Below are 18,780 nucleotides of genomic sequence, written 5' to 3'. Positions count from 1 at the left end.
TAAACATGTTATTTATGGAAATTAATGCAAACAGTAATTTAAACATTTTTAACATAGATGAAAGTTGCAAATAACGAAAGTACATGAAAAATCGAGCATTTTACATACATAGTTTGTTTGATGCTGATGCACGGTTTGTGAGATATTAATGCATGAAAATGGAGGGTTTTTCTGTAAAACTGCAGCTCCTGGATAAACAGATAAATTCGTCTAGGAAAAAAATCACATGCAGGCTAAAACTACACAGAATGGGCCAACATAGAGAAGGGGCTGTGGGGAGCTCACCCATGGGCCAAGGCCCCGTGAGGCAGAGGAGTTGGTCAGGAGAGGCTGGGTGCGCTGGGCCTTGGGCGGCTGCGGCAGCGGGGGTCTTTGGCGCGGCCTGGATCTGACGTAGGAGGGACTTGGAGGTCCAGCGTGCGAAGCAGAGGGGGCGAGTGGTCGAGGTAGAGGCGTCGTCCTCTGCCCGAACTGCTGCTGCCCGATGCAGCGGAAGCAGAGGCAACATCAAGGTGAGCTCCCGCGCGACGGCAGACGGGGCCTAGGCGAGCGGAGTCGGTCTAATCTGGGATGGAGGTGGCGGGCTCGTCTGGTTCCCGGCCGGATCCGGTCCGGCGGGACTCCATGGGGTGGCGGCCATGGCGTCGAGCCTGCGGCTTCCTGGGCACAGAGAGAAACGAGAGAGAGAGAGCATTGAGAGAGAGAGAGAGAGCAGAAAACAAAGGGAAACAAGAGAGAGAGAGAGAGAGAGAGAGAGAGAAGGCAGGGGACGACACATGGGCCTGTCGCGTGTGCTCTTGATCGCCGGACGGGGAGGCGAGATGGATGACCTCGAGGTGGAGCGAGCTCAGCCGTGAGGAAAAGAGGGCATCTTCAGCAGGTCCTGGTCCCTGGCGGCTTGTCGGAGTTGGCCGGAGCAACGACCAGGCAACGGGGTCGAGATGCTCGGGACCATGCTGGTCCAGATCGAGCGAGCGCGTCTCGAGGAGGAGCAGCGTACGGGACGGCGGCACGGGAGCATGCTTGGGGAGGATCTTGGGAACGTGGGTGCCTCTCCCCTGCTTGGGCACAAGAACCAGAGGAGATGGTCTCGGACGTAGGGGATCAGGGCTGGGCACTTGCTGGGTGGAGATCGAGAGGTAGAGTTGGTTGGTTCGGAGAGGAATGGGAGGATCCCGAGGAAGATGAGACAGGAGGAGTGGCGGCAGAGGCTAGGAGGATCCCTAGAAATTAGGGATTTGTCCAAAATGGTCTAGGGTGCACTACTATATATATAGTAGGTAAATAATTGCTTGATGAAAACGGTAATTGGGTGCAAGATATGGAGATGAAGAACCTTATTATGGGGTATTTTTCAAATCTTTTTACCTCAGAAGTTGATCAACCGAACCCGGAGGTTCTATCTCTTGTGACAAGAGAAGAAAAGTGACAGATTAAATAAATAATTCTCTCCTAGCCCCTTATGCAGCTGAGGAGGTTCGGAAGGCTCTATTTGATATTGGAGATTTAAAAGCGCCGGGTCCGGATGGGTTACACGCTATTCTTTATAAAAGATTTTGGTCTAGGTTGGGGAATGATCTGACTGAGGAGGTACTCCAGGCGATGAATACTTGTACTATACCTGATGGGTGGAATGATACGACAATTGTAATGATCCCAAAGATTAGTTCTCCAGAAAAGGTAAATCAATTTAGACCAATCAGTTTGTGCAATGTGGTGTATAAGGTTATTTCAAAAATGATTGCGACTCGTTTGAAGATAATTCTTCCAGATATTATCAGCACAACTCAGAGTGCATTTGTACCCGGAAGAATGATTACAGATAACATTTTAGTGGCGTACGAGTGTTTCCATAAAATAAAGAAAAAAGGAATGGTAAAGAGGGTATGTGTGCCATCAAATTGGATATGCATAAAGCGTACGACCGGGTAGAGTGGTCTTTTCTGAAGGAAATTATGTTGAAATTGGGATTCCAAGAGAACTGGGTAAATTTAATTATGCAATGTGTATCTTCGGTGGAGTACCGGGTTCGCTTTAATACTGAAGAGACTGAGAGTTTTGAACCTACTAGAGGTTTGAGGCAGGGAGATCCTCTCTCTCCATATTTATTCTTGCTATGTACAGAGGGGCTGGCGGCTCTTCTAGCTAATGCCGAGGAGAATGGTAATATTTCTGGAGTTAAGATTTGTAGAGATGCCCCGTCGATCTCAAACCTTCTCTTCGCCGATGATTCTTTGATCCTTATGAAAGCAAATGCTATGAATGCGGAGGCATTGAAATCAATTTTGGATTCTTATTGTGCTGCCTCGGGGCAAATGGTGAGCGTTGAAAAGTCGAGTATTTTCTTTAGTCCCAACACAAAAGTGGAAGACAAGGCGCAAATTTGCACAATTCTGGATATTATGACTGAAGCTCTCAATGACAAATATTTGGGTTTGCCTGCAAATGTGGGTATGGACAAAAGCGAGTGTTTCCAATTCCTAATTGATCGCATTATTACAAAAATTAGTGGATGGAAAGAAAAATTGTTACCCGCTGAAGGAAAGGAAGTTCTCCTCAAAGCTGTTGTACAAGCTATTCCAACTTATGCTATGTCCATCTTTAAAATTCCTAATTTTTTTTGTAAAGGAATCATTGACGCGATGTCGCAATTTTGGTGGGGTGACGAGGACAAACAGAAGAGGATGCATTGGATGGCGTGGTGAAAGATGTGTGTCCCAAAAGACCAAGGAGGCATGGGCTTCCGAGATATACATTGTTTCAATCTGGCTTTGCTAGCCAAACAGGTGTGGCGTTTGCTTGATAATCCAGAATCGTTATGTGCTACAATCTTGAGAGCAAAATACTTCCCAGATGGTGATTTAATGAATGCAAATCTAAAGAAGGGTTCATCTTTTACCTGGCAAAGCATTATGGCAGGAGTTAATTCCCTAAGGAATGGTTACATCTGGCGAGTTGGAAATGGACAAAAGATTGATATTTGGGAAGATGCATGGATCCCGAATTGTGCAAGTAGGAAAATTATTACTCCTAGAAGTAGGCATCTTTTGTCAAAGGTGTCTGACCTTATTGACCCAATCATGAATTGTTGGGATGAAGACTTGGTGAGACAAACTTTGTGGCCAATTGACGCTCAAAGGGTGCTCGCAATTCCCCTTCGAATGCATGATATGTCGGACTTCATTGCTTGGAGTTATACAAAAAATGGCTTGTTCACTGTTCGATCAGCTTATTCGGAGGAATGGAACCAACAACATGGGAGGAAATTGCAATATACAAATGGTATGGGTAGAACCAATGCTAATCCTATCTGGGGTAAGATCTAGAAACTATCTTATCCGGCAAAGGTAAAAATTTTCATCTGGCGTACATTGCATGGAACTCTCCCGTGCCGTGTTATGCTTGCTAATAGACACATGAAAATTTCGCCCATCTGCCCATCATGCTCAAATGGGCCAGAAGACACAAAACACGCCTTGTTTCTGTGTCAAAAGGCGAAAGAGGTTTGGAACAAGTTAGGATTGTATGTGGTCATCAATAGAGCTTGTAGTGTCGATCGGGCGGGAGAGACAGTTCTTGAAATGTTACTACTTATGCTAGACCAAGAATTGTATTGGGACTCCAGAACATACGTGAATTGATTGCTATAACAACTTGGTATCTATGGTGGGATAGACATAAACTGGTTCATGAAGGAAAGTCTCAAGATGCACATCAAACTTCGATGGGGGCTCGTGCCATAACGGCGAACTACGTTAATGCACACTCCCCTAAGGCAACCAGTAAAATAAGGGGATGGACCAGACCTCCTATGGGTTTTGTGAAACTAAATGTTGATGCTTCCTTTGATCACGATCTGCTTAGGAGCACGACAGGGGATGTCCTCAGAGATGACAAAGGAAGGTTCATTGTTGGCGGAAATTGGAGGATTGATTGGTGTGTTGATGTATTAACAACAGAAGCACTAGCTCTAAGGTTTGGCTTAATCCTTGCACAGAAGGCTGGTTGCAATCGCATTATTGTCAACTTTGATAATATGGAAGTGATTGACACAATAAAAAATGGAGGACAATCAGCGGGTGCGGCAGTGGCAGTGTTCGACGATTGCTATTTTATGGCATGTGATTTTTTTGTTACTAGGTTTGAGCATTGTAATACGGAAGCAAATAAGGTTACTCATGAACTTGCTAGACTAGCGAAATTTCCAGAGACTAGGGATTGGTGTGAGGAGCCTATGGATGATATTGTATCTTTTCTTATTGATGACGTAACTCTTATTTCCAATTAATAAAGTGTGATGTTTATTTCAAAAAAAATATAGTAGGTGGTAGGCAGGAGGGGTGCATTTGGTCCCTCCGATCTTAATCAGACGGTCCAGGATAAATAGGCTAGGAAGTCCAAACAATGAACCTAAGATGTTTTAGGGATGTTTGGGGATTATCCGGACCCATCGGTCAAGTCCGAGCGGGTCGGGTTCTGGACAACTTTCAGACACGTGCGAGGGGTTTGATGAAAGGCCATGGGGACAAGGGGTTTGATGCGCTCAGTGAAGAGAGAGAACAGAGCGGTCCAGTTGATCTGAGAGAAGGTCAACAAAGACAAGGAAGAAGCGACAACTATGAGCGGATGCAAGTTCTATGAAAACATGTGGATGCAATGCTCATGATGGCATGATGAATGCAACAAACAAATAAAACACACGGCAACAATGAAATAACTGGAAGGCGTGTGGAGCGTCGGTCTCGGGTCGTCACAACACTCCCCCACTTACAAGAGATCTCGCCTCGAGATCTAGGAATACAAACGGAAGATGAAGTGAAGAGGTAAACTAAGTTGCTTTTTGACAAATAGGTGAAACCACAAACCTTGAAAGGTTGCAAGTCAAGAAGAATGACACACAAGGGGCAAGAAAGAATACAACAAGGATGAATGAAGTTGAAAACACTGTATTAGAAAAGAGGACCAAGGAACATTTATGAGAATCTTAGGTTGAAAGACATGTGATGACCCAAAAGTACAGGGGATCTATCGTAGTCCTTCCGATAAGTAAGAGTGTCGAACCAAACGAGGAGCAGAAGGAAATGACAAGCGGTTTTCAGCAAGGTATTCTCTGGAAGCACTGAAATTATCGGTAACAGATAGTTGTATGATGAGATAATTCGTAACGGGTAACAAGTAACAAAAGTAACTATGGTGCAACAAAGTGGCCCAATCCTTTTTGTAGCGAAGGACAAGCCTGGACAAACTCTTATATAAAGCAAAGCACTCCCGAGGACACATGGGAATTACTGTCAAGCTAGTTTTCATCATGCTCATATGATTCACATTCCTTACTTTGATAATTTGATATGAGGGTGAACCGGTGCTTGGGTGCTACCCTTCCTTGGACAATCCTCCCACTTATGATTAACCCCTCTCGCAAGCATCCGCAACTGCGAAAGAAGACTTAAGGTAAACCTAACCATAGCATGAAACATATGGATCCAAATCAGCCCCTTATGAAGCAACGCATAAACTAGGGTTTAAGCTTGTGTCACTCTAGCAACCCATCATCTACTTATTACTTCCCAATGCCTTCCCCTAGGCTCAAATCATGATGAAGTGTCATGTAGTCGACGTTCACATAACACCACTAAAGTAAAGATGACATACATCTCATCAAAATATCGAACGAATACCAAATTCACATGATAACTTATAACAAGACTTCTCCAATGTCCTCAGGAACAAACGTAACTACTCACATAGCATATTCATGTTCATAATTAGAGGAGTATTAATTATCGTTAAGGATCTGAACATATGATCTTCCACCGAATGAACCAACTAGCATCAAGTACAAGGAGTAATCAACACTACTAGCAACCCATAGGTACCAATCTGAGGTTTTGGGACGGAGATCGGATACAAGAGATGAACTAGGGTTTTGTGACGCCACCGATTCAATCATACACTAATCATACACGCAAATGTGTACGATCAAGATCATGGACTCACGGGAAGATATCACAACACAACTCTAGACACAAATTAAAATAATACAAGCTTAATATTACAAGCCAGGGGCTCGAGGGCTCGAATACATCAGCTTGAATACAAACGAGTCAGCGGAAGCAACAATATCTGAGTACAGACATAAGTTAAACAAGTTTGCCTTAAGAAGGCTAGCACAAAAGCAACATCGATCGAAAAGGCAAGGCCTCCTACTTGGGAGCCTCCTAACTACTCCTGGTCATCGGCGGTCTCCGTCATGTGGTAGTAGGCACCCTCGGGGTAGTAGCAGTCGTCAAAGGTGTCATCTGGCTCCTGGACTCCGTCATCTGGTTGCGTCATCCGAGAAGAATGGAAAAGGGGAAAAAGAGGGAGCAAAGCAACCGTGAGTACTCATCCAAAGTACTCGCAAGCAAGGATCTACACTACAGATGCAACATTATCAAAGGAAGGCTGTATATGTGGACTGGGCTACAGAAATGCCAGAATAGAGAGAAGGTCTAGTCCTATCGAAGGCTAGCATCTTCTGGAAACCACCATCTTGCAGCAATAGGAGGGAGTAGAGTAGCATAGAGTAAAGTAGTAGTAGTGTTATCAACCTCGACCAGAGATCCTTTCTCGACTCCCTGCGAGAAAGATATCCCAGAGCCGTACTATCCAGTTATCATCACCATCAAATTCTCATCACAAGTATCCAGTTCTAGTTCTATCGATCGGGATACAACTCCGAGTGTCCGTTACCGTAGGACAGGCTATCGATAGATGTTTTCTTCCCTGCAGGGGTGCACCAACTTACCTACCACGCTCGATTAACTCTGGCCGGACACACTTTCCTGGGTCATGCCCGGCCTCGGCCAAACAATACGCCGCAACCCGACCTAGGCTTAATAGAGAGGTCAGCACGCCGGACTAAACCTATGCCCCCAGGGGTCATGGGCCATCTCCCCGGGAACTCCTGTACGTTGCGTGGGCGGCCGGTGAGCAGACCTAGCTACCTCCTTCAACAAGGCAGGTGCTTACGGAGTCCAACCCGGCGCGCGCCGCTCAGTCGCTGGCGTCTAATAAGCTTCCGCTGATGCATACGACGCAGAACGCCCATACTATGCCCACGTGATGGTTAGTGCTATCAGGCCAGAGGCCCCTCGGATCAAATATCCAAATCGTAGTGGATTAGGAACGCGCGGTAACAAACAGAGACTCATGAAAGATGTGACCCCGTTGCCCCGTCTCGAGGACTTGCGGCAAGGGCTAAGAATGCCCGGCCACGCCTCTTAATTATCTCACAGGCACCTTCCAGGTCAACCAGACTCCACATCACTCGCAATTATGCTCGTGCGGGTACCCCTCATGGTCGACCCGTCTTTAGTAACATTGTTCAGTGTCAAGTCATAGTAACCATAGTAACAGTGTGTCCAAACATCAAGGGGAAAACCCGAGGAATCACCCACGTTGAATTCCACTCGATATAATCATCAAGGTGAACGTAAGAGGATTCACCCCCGAGGTTCACACTTGAGGGGTTGCACGACAGAGTCGTATCAGAAGTGGTTAAGGCAGAATCACCCTCGATGACCACGACCAGATAACTACACTACAGGGTTAACATCAAAAGTGCTGTAGAGGTCTCACCCTCGGCACTCGATAGTAACCCAGCAGTGTCGAGCAACTAAGGGGAAAGTGATGTGCGGTGCCGGGGCCTGGTCTTCGATCCCGTTGATCGGGTCTTCGGTGATGAAGCAGGGGCAACAAGAACAAGGTGGGGGTCACTGATGGATCACTAACCAACCTATTCTAAGCAGTTTAGGATAAGCAGGTAAGGTACAACAGCAGATACAAAAGCAGGCTATGCATCAGAATAGGAGCAATCAATAACAATAGCAAAATCTAATGCAAGCATGAGAGAATGCAATGGGTGATATCGGGATGATCAAAGGGGGGGGGGGCTCGCCTGGTTGCTTTGGCAAGGAGGAGTCGTCGGTGACGTAGTCGATCACAGGGGCAGCATCGGTCTCGGGGTCTACCGGAGAGAAGAGGGGGAAGAAATAGTAAATATAAAGCAAACATAACATAACAGGACAACATGCAGAGCTAGACGTGTTCTAACGCGGTGCTACACGATACCGGCGAGGGGGGAAGTCAACCGGGAATGTTTTCCTGGTTCCGGACCTGTGTTAGATAGATGACCGAAGGGGGAAAGTTCCATGTTCAGCATGCTAGGGGCATGTGACAGATGAACGGATCGCGTATCCGGATTCGTCACGTTTTTCTGAGCAACTTTCATGTAGAAAACATTTTCATCCGAGTTACAGATTATTTTATATGAATTATCAAAGTTTTAAAGATTTCTGAAATTTATTTAATTACTTAAATTGAACATTATCCAGAACAGTGAAAGGTGATGTCAGCATGACATCACCATGACGTCAGCAGGTCAAACCCAGCTGACCAGAGTCAAGCCTGGCTTGTGGGTCCAATGGGACCCACCTATCATAGACTAAGGCTAACTAAACAGGGTTAATTAGATTAGTTAATTGATTAGGTTAATTAAACACAATTAATTAATGTATTTATTTATTTATTTATTTTAAAACCCTTTTTTTAAGGGGGCGTGGGGCCCCAACGTCAGTGGCCCATGGGGCCTAAATGGGCGACGGGTTACGGGCGTGTGGGTGCGGGGCGCACCCAGGCGCCCACCATGCGGGGGGAGGCGAGGCCGACCGGGGTTGTGCCTGGCGGCGGCGAGGCCACGGCGGCCAGCGGCCGGAGGCGGCGGGGCAGAGGCGGGTCGTCTCCAGGCGACGAGCAGCAGCTCGCAAGCGGGAGGGGCGCGGGGGCAAGGCGTGGCCATGGCACGGTGGGACGCGGGCTCGCCGGCGGCAACAGAAGGGAGCTACAGGCATGCGGGGTGGAGGGAATGGCCGACGAGCACGGTGGTGAGACCGCAGACACGGAAGGCGGGCGGCTGCAGCATCGGTGCAACGGCGACCGCGAGCTCCTTGGGAGCTCGGACATGACGGCGGGGACGGGGCCCAGGCGTGGAGTCGCGCTGGCTTGCGCGGGACGATGACCAATGGCGAGACGAAAACAGGAGACGGGAAGGGGAATCGGCGTGGGAGCTCACAACGAGGTAGACGACGGCGAGCTCGCGCGGACGCGGGGAGGATCGGAGCTGGCAGATCGCTGAGGTAGCCGAGGCAAGCAACTGCGAGGGGAACGGGCGCAGCCGGCGTTGTTGAGGCTCCCTGGCGCCAACTTGGTTCTGTAGACGAAGAAGACGAGGCCCATGGTGCGGATAGGCATGGCAGTGGGGTGCGACGAGGCCAGTGGCCGCGGCTTCGACGGGCCATGGCGACGCTCGTAGACGGTGGCGGCTTCGGGCGCTTCTCCCCGGCGCTGGAGAAGGGAGAGGAAGCGAGGGGGATCTGGGAGGCGAGGGGAGATCTGGGCGATGAGGGGCCGAGGAGGGGTTGCGGCCTTATCCTCTCGACGAGGCCGATGAGGCGGTCGGGGTCGACCTCACCCCTGTAGCGACCGCGCCACGGGAACAAAGGGAGAAGGAGACCGGTGGGGGGGTGGTTGACTGGGCCGGCCAGTTTGCTAGTTGGGCCAGACAGTTGGCTAGCTGGGTCGGTCGGTTCACCGTGGGGGAAAGTCCAGTTGTTTTCTCCCTTTTCTATTATTCTGCCTCTGTTTCCTATTTAAAAGAGCTACTGAAATAATTTTGTTAAAAGTGGCACTTTGCACAAAAATAGATAGGAACAAAGTGAAGCTGCATAAAAAGTTTGGGGTTAGAAGGAGTTGGCTAACCAATTTTTAGAAATTGGAAAGGCCAATGTAATTATTGTTGGACCACAAAATAATACCCCAGGGGAATTTTGTTTACAAAAATGAGGTTGGTTTCAACATGACAATTAACCAGAGATTATTTGCCACACCTTGAACATTTTAGCTTTCATGTTTGAGAACTTTGAGTTTTGGACTTTATTTTGAATTTGAAATTTGAACTAGAATAGAATCAAAGTGAGATTAGCAACAGTAACAATGATGACAAGTCATCATTAGAGGGGGATTACTGTAGCATGATTCTCGGGGTGTTACAAATCTCCTCCACTACAAGAAACCTCGTCCCGAGATTTAAGAGGTGGAGTAAGGGAGAATGACTTGGGAAGGAGGGAGCTCAACACAAGATAGGTACTCTGGGGGCTATCTCGGTGAACGTGGCATAAAGGCATCTCTCGAGTTGAAATCGAAAGTCACCGAGAGCAAGGTAAGAAGGTGCAATATGAAGCTTCAACTAGGTACGCAATCATTCGTTGCCTGGAACAGAGGGTGAAAGGGGTTCAGAGCAATGGGAATAAGTATTGCGTTTGATACCAGAACATATCACAATAAGGTGGCTCGCGTATTACATATGAAGCCAAGCGCGAGGAACAATTTTGGAAGACAGGGATGTACAGGAGAGTCAGGTTTCGATCCTATGGAACTGTGGGTTATGGGCCCATCATGTGGGTTAACAGCAGGAAGGCACTAATCAATTTGCACGATCATGATAGCAAAGCAGGTCAGAGTATAGCCTGTCAGTTATGTTGGCAACAACGCTGGTACCAAGGGTGAGGGACGAAGAGAACCGTTTTCCTGCTCGTTAAGACGAGGCGGACCAATAGGCAAAGTTCCCGTCCATCGGCGGCTACCAGAATGTCATCAACAATAGTAACAAGGTCTTACTAACACAGTTTGTACACCGAGGTGTTTACATAAGCAGGGAATTATCTCTGCTCAAACAAGTTAGATTACAAGAAAGGTGAAACAAAACAATGGAAAGGAAAATGTGATTATTATGATAATCAGACCAGTGGAAAGGAAAATGTGTTTAAACACAAATATTAGGAGTATATCCTTCCAAGGACAAGCAGATGGTGATATCCATGACAGGATAGTAAGTAGATTATCATTTAGGTAAAAGGGAGAGAAAATTCATGACGTTACCCATACAACATTGTTTGGATAATAGAGCAAGAAACATTTGGCAATGCACTTCCAATGTTCTTGTTGTTGTTCGGCGTACCACAGTCATGCTTCGAGGTAACATTAACATGGTGTTTCAAGCAAGATTGAATCTGAAGGTCACAAGAAGTACAAAGGAACAATTCCAAGAATGTCAAGGGATGTAAGATATAACCAAAACATGACCAAGTCCGTATTGGCAGGAAGTCAAGGATGGTGTCAATGACAACACGAATCATCGATGGGCAAGGATGGTATTTCTCCTCAAGAATTGGATTGATATCTTAGAACAAGTCGGTATATTAATGGTGATCACGACAAATTTTGTCGAGAGGCTCTATGAAGATGCCATCGAGCAGCAACGACATCAGGCAAAAGGAATGATGAAGCAAAGGCTATTGGAACCATGGATACGACACAAGCTTGGATTCAAGCTTGTTGTTCAAGGTGGAATGATAAGATGAGGAAGAGCGACGTAAGCTTAGTTCATCATTGAAAAATTGTGCTCCGAGAAGAAGGATCAGGTAGCACAGTTAAAATTTATCACGATAATGATATAGCCGATCAGGCTAGGAATGACTGGAAGGATTATTAAACTTGTAAGCAACGAAAATTACTTAGAGTTGTTGAATCGGAGTGCGGGATCGATTCTCTTATCGGTGTTCTCGAGTTACTGATAACTCAGAACCCCGGGGAAAATCTGAAATCAGTGAGAAGTAATACTAGATGAATATCCATAGGAAGCAACTCAGTTATTTGATATTCTCGAGATACCAGGGGTAATACTCGAAGGTAGACCATATTAGAGTTTGGACATGTGTATTGATATGCAAAAGGCAAGCACTTCAACTTGTCCGAGAAAGGGGATCAAAGAAGACAATCTTGGTTGGAACCACGATTGCAAAGGCCAAAATCACGGATACAGGATCAAATTATACCAAGGGAATAGTTATTGTTACGAGAAGCTTCCATGATAAGATCTACATGGTTTCCATGGGCATGAACACAAAGTTCAAGGTCGACTCCCACTTCTCAAATGCATAACCTTTCATTCACTTCTCGCGTTCAATGAAGTTGTAGTGTTGAAATGTTATCTGGCAAGACACCAGAAGAGTATGACTCGTGAAAACTCTCGGGTTCACATGGATTAAGGAAGGCGTAGGTTCAAACCATAGGGCATCTTGGGAACATATACCACAAACTAGACGAGTAAAATAACACAAGCTCGAAGGCAGAGGATGGTTGAGCAGGCAGAGATACAATTTACCAAATGCATTATGTATCTGAGGAAAGGCTCCAAAAGGTTATTTAATATGAAGGACGTTGTCAGATAAAATCCAACAAAGGGTCTAGCGGCCCACATAGGATCTGATGTGAGTATCGGTACTCAACCAGAAGAAGAAAGAATGGAAAGGCTTTGGATTATAGAAACATCTGAATAATTCGATGCTTAAATGCAAAGAAATCATGATTTAAAAAATAGAAGATCAGAAGCAGACGCTCTGATCAAAAGATAAATAAGTTGAATAGCCCTAGGGATACAATTGACGGCAATTTGATTGGTCGAGAAACAACTCTTGGTCAAATGACGTCCAAGCCGAAAGGATGAATTCTATGATCCGACTGAGGATTGCGAGCATCCGCAACATATTGAATCAACAGACTCAAATGGTAATGACAAAGGATGCCAATAAGATTACTATACTTATGGGATTTAACCATAATGCAAGCAAGTAAGAATTTAGAGAGCAATAAGCTGCTAAGGATTTTCGGAAGATCGAATAGGATTTCAAAGATTTTTGTGAAACACTCAAACAACTGGGGATGAAGAATCTTTGGTAATTGAGAGGAATTATTCATAGGGGTATTCATGTGGCAAAGAACTTCAAGGCAATTACAAAAGGGGTTCTCGGGACAATGGAGAGTATTTTGGGGCACCTTTTAGAAACAAGAGCAACTAGGGACAAAGGTATGAACGGCAACTGTATGTACTTATCCATAAGGATATATCGATGGCAGGGAATTGCAAAGGCGGTGGGCACAAGGGTCTCGGGAAAACATCAAAGAGTATCTTCAGAATCTTCTGATGAAGCAGACGATCATATGGAATGAAGGGGCTCTCCGATAGGAAGTGGTTACGAGAACCTAAAGTTAGAGTTAGTAAAATCTTTAACCCGAATAGAAGAGAGATCAGAATCCCAGAGTATAGACGAGGAATAAAAGATCCTAGTACCACCCATCGGCGACTTGGGCTCGTAAGCCACACAGCCAAGTTAGTAAAACAGTTTTGGATGACTAGACTCAACTTCGGCCAAGGTGTTGGAAGGGGGCTACCTACATGCAGTCGGCTCTGATACCAACTTATGACGCCCCTGATTCAATCGTACACTAATCATACACGCAAATGTGTATGATCAAGATCAGGGACTCATGGGAAGATATCACAACACAACTCTAGACACAAATTAAAATAATACAAGCTTTATATTACAAGCCAGGGGCCTCGAGGGCTCGAATACATCAGCTTGAATACAAACGAGTCAGCAGAAGCAACAATATCTGAGTACAGACATAAGTTAAACAAGTTTGCCTTAAGAAGGCTACCACAAAAGCAACATCGATCGAAAAGGCAAGGCCTCCTGCCTCGGAGCCTCCTAACTACTCTTGGTCATCGGCGGTCTCCGTCACGTGGTAGTAGGCACCCTCGGGGTAGTAGCAGTCGTAAAAGGTGTCATCTGGCTCCTGGACTCCGTCATCTGGTTGCGTCATCCAAGAAGAATGGAAAAGGGGAAAAAGAGGGAGCAAAGCAACTATGAGTACTCATCCAAAGTACTCGCAAGCAAGGATCTACACTACAGATGCAACATTATCAAAGGAAGGCTGTATATGTGGACTGGGCTGCAGAAATGCCAGAATAGAGAGAAGGCCTAGTCCTATCGAAGTCTAGCATCTTCTGGAAACCACCATCTTGCAGCAACAGGAGGGAGTAGAGTAGCATAAAGTAAAGTAGTATTAGTGTTATCAACCTCGGCCAGAGATCCTTTCTCGACTCCCTGCGAGAAAGATATCCCAGAGCCGTACTATCCAGTTATCATCACCATCAAATTCTCATCACAAGTATCCAGTTCTAGTTGTATCGATCGGGATACAACTCCGAGTGTCCTTTACCGTAGGACAGGCTATCGATAGATGTTTTCTTCCCTGCAGGGGTGCACCAACTTACCCACCACGCTCGATTAACTCCGGCCGGACACACTTTCCTGGGTCATGCCCGTCCTCGGCGAAACAATGCGCCGCAACCCGACCTATGCTTAATAGAGAGGTCAGCATGCCGGACTAAACCTATGCCCCCAGGGGTCATGGGCCATCTCCCCAGGAACTCCTGCACGTTGCATGGGCGGCCGGTGAGCAGACCTAGCTACCTCCTTCAACAAGGCAGGTGCTTACGCAGTCCAACCCGGCGCTTGCCGCTCAGTCGCTCACGTCTAATAAGCTTCGGCTGATGCATACGACGCAGAACGCCCATACTATGCCCACGTGATGGTTAGTGCTATCAGGCCAGAGGCCCCTCGGATCAAATATCCAAATCGTAGTGGATTAGGAACGCACGGTAACAAACAGAGACTCACGAAAGATGTGACCCCGTTGCCCCGTCTTGAGGACTTGCAGCAAGGGCTAAGAATGCCCGACCACACCTTGTAATTATCTCACAGGCACCTTCCAGGTCAACCCGACTCCAGATCACTCGCAATTATGCTCGCGCGGGTACCCCTCATGGTCGACCCGTCTTTAGTAACATGGTTCAGTGTCAAGTCATAGTAACCATAGTAACCGTGTGTCCAAACATCAAGGGGAAAACCCGAGGAATCACCCACGGTGAATTCCAGTCGATGTAATCATCAAGGTGAACGTAAGAGGAATCACCCCCGAGGTTCACACTTGAGGGGTTGCACGACAGAGTCGTATCTGAAGTGGTTAAGGCGGAATCACCCTCGATGACCATGACCGGATAACTACACTACAGGGTTAACATCAGAAGTGCTGCAGAGGTCTCACCCTCGGCACTCGATAGTAACCCAGCAGTGTCGATCAACTAAGGGGAAAGTGATGTGCGGTGCCGGGGCCTGGTCTTCGATCCCGTTGATCGGGTCTTCGGTGTTGAAGCAGGGGCAACAAGAACAAGGTGGGGGTCACTGATGGATCACTAACCAACCTATACTAAGCAGTTTAGGATAAGCAGGTAAGGTAGAACAGCAGATACAAAAGCAGGCTATGCATCAGAATAGGAGCAATCAATAACAATAGCAAAATCTAATGCAAGCATGAGAGAATGCAATGGGCGATATCGGGATGATCAAAGGGGGGGCTTGCCTGGTTGCTCTGGCAAGGAGGAGTCATCGGTGACGTAGTCGATCACAGGGGCAGCATCGATCTCGGGGTCTACCGGAGAGAAGAGGGGGAAGAAACAGTAAATATAAAGCAAACATAACATAACAGGACAACATGCAGAGCTAGACGTATTCTAACGCGGTGCTACACGATACCAGCGAGGGGGGAAGTCAACCGGGAATGTTTTCCCGGTTCTGGACCTGTGTCAGACAGATGACCGTAGGGGGAAAGTTCCATGTTCAGCATGCTAGGGGCATGTGACAGATGAACGGACCGCGTATCCGGATTCGTCACGTTTTTCTGAGCAACTTTCATGTAGAAAACATTTTCATCCGAGTTACAGATTATTTTATATGAATTATCAAAGTTTTAAAGATTTCTGAAATTTATTTAATTACTTAAATTGAACATTATCCAGAACAGTGAAATGTGATGTCAGCATGACATCACCATGATGTCAGCAGGTCAAACCCACCTGACCAGAGTCAAACCTGGCTTGTGGGTCCAACGGGACCCACCTGTCATAGACTAAGGCTAACTAAACAAGGTTAATTAGATTAGTTAATTGATTAGGTTAATTAAACACAATTAATTAAGTTAATTAATTAATTAATGTATTTTATTATTTATTTATTTTAAAACCCCCTTTTTTTAATGGGGCGTGGGGCCCCAACGTTAGTGGCCCACGGGGCCTAAATGGGCGACGGGTTACAGGCGTGTGGGTGCGGGGCGCACCCAGGCGCCCACCATGCGGGGGGAGGCGAGGCCGACCGGGGTTGTGCCCGGTGGTGGCGAGGCCACGGCGGCCAGCGGCGGGCGGGGGCCAGCGGCTGGAGGCGGCGGGGCAGAGGCGGGTCGTCGCCAGGCGACAAGCAGCAGCTCGCAAGCGGGAGGGGCGCGGGGGCAAGGCGTGGCCATGGCGCGGTGGGACGCGGGCTCGCCGGGGGCAATAGAAGGGAGCTACAGGTGTGCGGGGTGGAGGGAATGGCCGGATAGCACGGTGGCGCGACCGCGGACGCGGAAGGCGGGCGGCTGCAGCGTCGGTGCAACGGCGGCCGCGAGCTCCTCGAGAGCTCGGGCGTGACGGCGGGGACGGGGCCCAGGCGTGGAGTCGCGCTGGCGTGCACGGGACGACGACCAACAGCGAGACGAAAACAGGAGACGGGAAGGGGAATCAGCGTGGGAGCTCATAGTGAGGTAGACGACGGCGAGCTTGCGTGGATGCGGGGAGGATCGGAGCTGGCAGATCGCTGAGGTAGCCGAGGCAAGCACCGGCGAGGGGAACAGGCACAGCCGGCGTTGTTGAGGCTCCCTGGCGCCAACTTGGTTCTGTAGACGAAGAAGACGAGGCCCACGGTGCAGATGGGAACGACGGTGGGGTGCGACGAGGCCAGTGGCCGCGGCTTCGACGGGCCATGGCGACGCTCGGAGACGGTGGCGGCTTCGGGCACTTCTCCCCAGCGCTAGAGAAGGGAGAGGAAGCGTGGGGGATCTGGGAGGCGAGGGGAGATCTGGGCGATGCGGGGCCGAGGGGGGGTTGCGGCCTTATCCTCTCGACGAGGCCGACGAGGCGGTCGGGGTCGACCGCTCCACGGCTGGTTGACTGGGCCGGCCAGTTTGCTAGTAGGGCCGGACAGTTGGCTAGCTGGGCCGGTCGGTTTAGTGTGGGGGAAAGTCTAGTTGTTTTCTCCCTTTTCTATTATTCTGCCCCTGTTTCCTATTTAAAAGAGCTACTGAAATAATTTTGTTAAAAGTGGCACTTTGCACAAAAATAGATAGGAACAAAGTGAAGCTGCATAAAAAGTTTGGGGTTAGAAGGAGTTGGCTAACCATTTTTAGAAATTGGAAAGGCCAATGTAATTATTGTTGGACCACAAAATAATACCCCAGGGGCATTTTGTTTACACAAATGAGGTTGGTTTCAACATGACAATTAACCAGAGATTATTTGCCACACCTTGAACATTTTAGCTTTCATGTGTGAGAACTTTGAGTTTTGGACTTTATTTTGAATTTGAAATTTGAACTGGAATAGAATCAAAGTGAGATTAGCAACAGTAACAATGATGACAAGGCATCATTAGAGGGGGATTACTGTAGCATGATTCTCGGGGTGTTACAGGTTTGAGAGGAGATGGTGCTGGTTAAGATGTTGATGGAGATTGACCCCCTCCCGATGAGAGGATCGATGGTGATGACGATCACGATGATTTCCCCCTCCCGGAGGGATGTTTCCCCGGCAGAACATCTCCGCCGGAGCCCTAGATTGGTTCAGCCCAGGTTCCGCCTCGAGACGGCGCCGCTTCGTCCCGAAAGCTTCCTTCTGATTTTTTCCAAGTCAAAACACACCATATAGCAAAAGATGGCGTCAAGGGCCTGCCAGGGGCCCCACAAGACTGGAGGGCGCGCCCAGGGGGTTAGGGCACGCCGTCCACCCTTGTGGGTGGCATATGGGGCCCCTCTGGTGCTTTCTTCGCCCAATATTTTTTTATATTTGCCAAAAATATTCTCCGTGAAGTTTCAAGACTTTTGGAGTTGTGCAGAATAGGTCTCTAATATTTGCTCCTTTTCCAGTCCAGAATTTCCAGCTGCCGGCATTCTCCCTCTTCATGTAAACCTTATAAAATAAGAGAGAAAAGGCATAAGTATTGTGATATAACACGTAATAACAACACATAATGCAATATCAATATAAAAGGATGATGCAAAATGGACGTATCAACTCCCCCAAGCTTAGACCTCGCGAAAAATATGTCCACATGTTTAGAGATAGAGGTGTCGATAAAATAAAATACGGACATGAGGGCATCATGATCATCTTTAGAACAACAACATATATTGTCATACAATTTCTTATGCTAAAGTAACAATTCATTCACAAGGTAAATTATGAATCAGAAACTTCATTGAAAACTAACAAACTAGGACCTCAGCCATATAAGGTTTTCAGCAAGTCCACATACTCGACTATCATTTAGTCTTTCACAATTGCTAACACTCACGCGATACTTATAGGTACAAAGTACCAATCAGACAGAAAGAAAGATAGGGGCTTATAGTTTCGCCTCCCGACCTTTTACCTCAAGGGTAATGTCAATAGTAATACTTTATGAAAACCTACATCCGAGTGCATATATATATATCTGGATCTCTCCCACACATAGGAAAAAGGGTAAAAAGGAGAGGTGAAGATCACCATGACTCTTGTATAAGGGTAGAAGGTAAAAATAAAAGGTAGGCCCTTCGCAGAGGGAAGCAGAGGTTGTCATGCGCTTTTATGGTTGGATGCACAAAATCTTAATGCAAAAGAACGTCACTTTATATTGCCGCTTGTGATAAAGAACTTTATTATGTAGTTTGTCACTTTTATTTCTTCCATATCACAAGTCCGTATAA

General features: G+C 47.1%; 1 pseudogene; it reads left to right on the top strand.

Moving 5' to 3' along the window:
* Positions 1-1,886: 1,886 nt before the first annotated feature.
* On the top strand, positions 1,887-4,146 carry LOC119292669 (annotated as a pseudogene).
* The last annotated feature ends 14,634 nt before the right edge of the window (positions 4,147-18,780 follow it).

This window comes from Triticum dicoccoides, chromosome 4B (genome assembly GCF_002162155.2).
Source record: "Triticum dicoccoides isolate Atlit2015 ecotype Zavitan chromosome 4B, WEW_v2.0, whole genome shotgun sequence".
NCBI lineage: Eukaryota > Viridiplantae > Streptophyta > Magnoliopsida > Poales > Poaceae > Triticum > Triticum dicoccoides.
The sequence above is the reverse complement of the archived record's forward strand: the minus strand, read 5'-3'. Positions and strand labels throughout refer to the sequence as shown.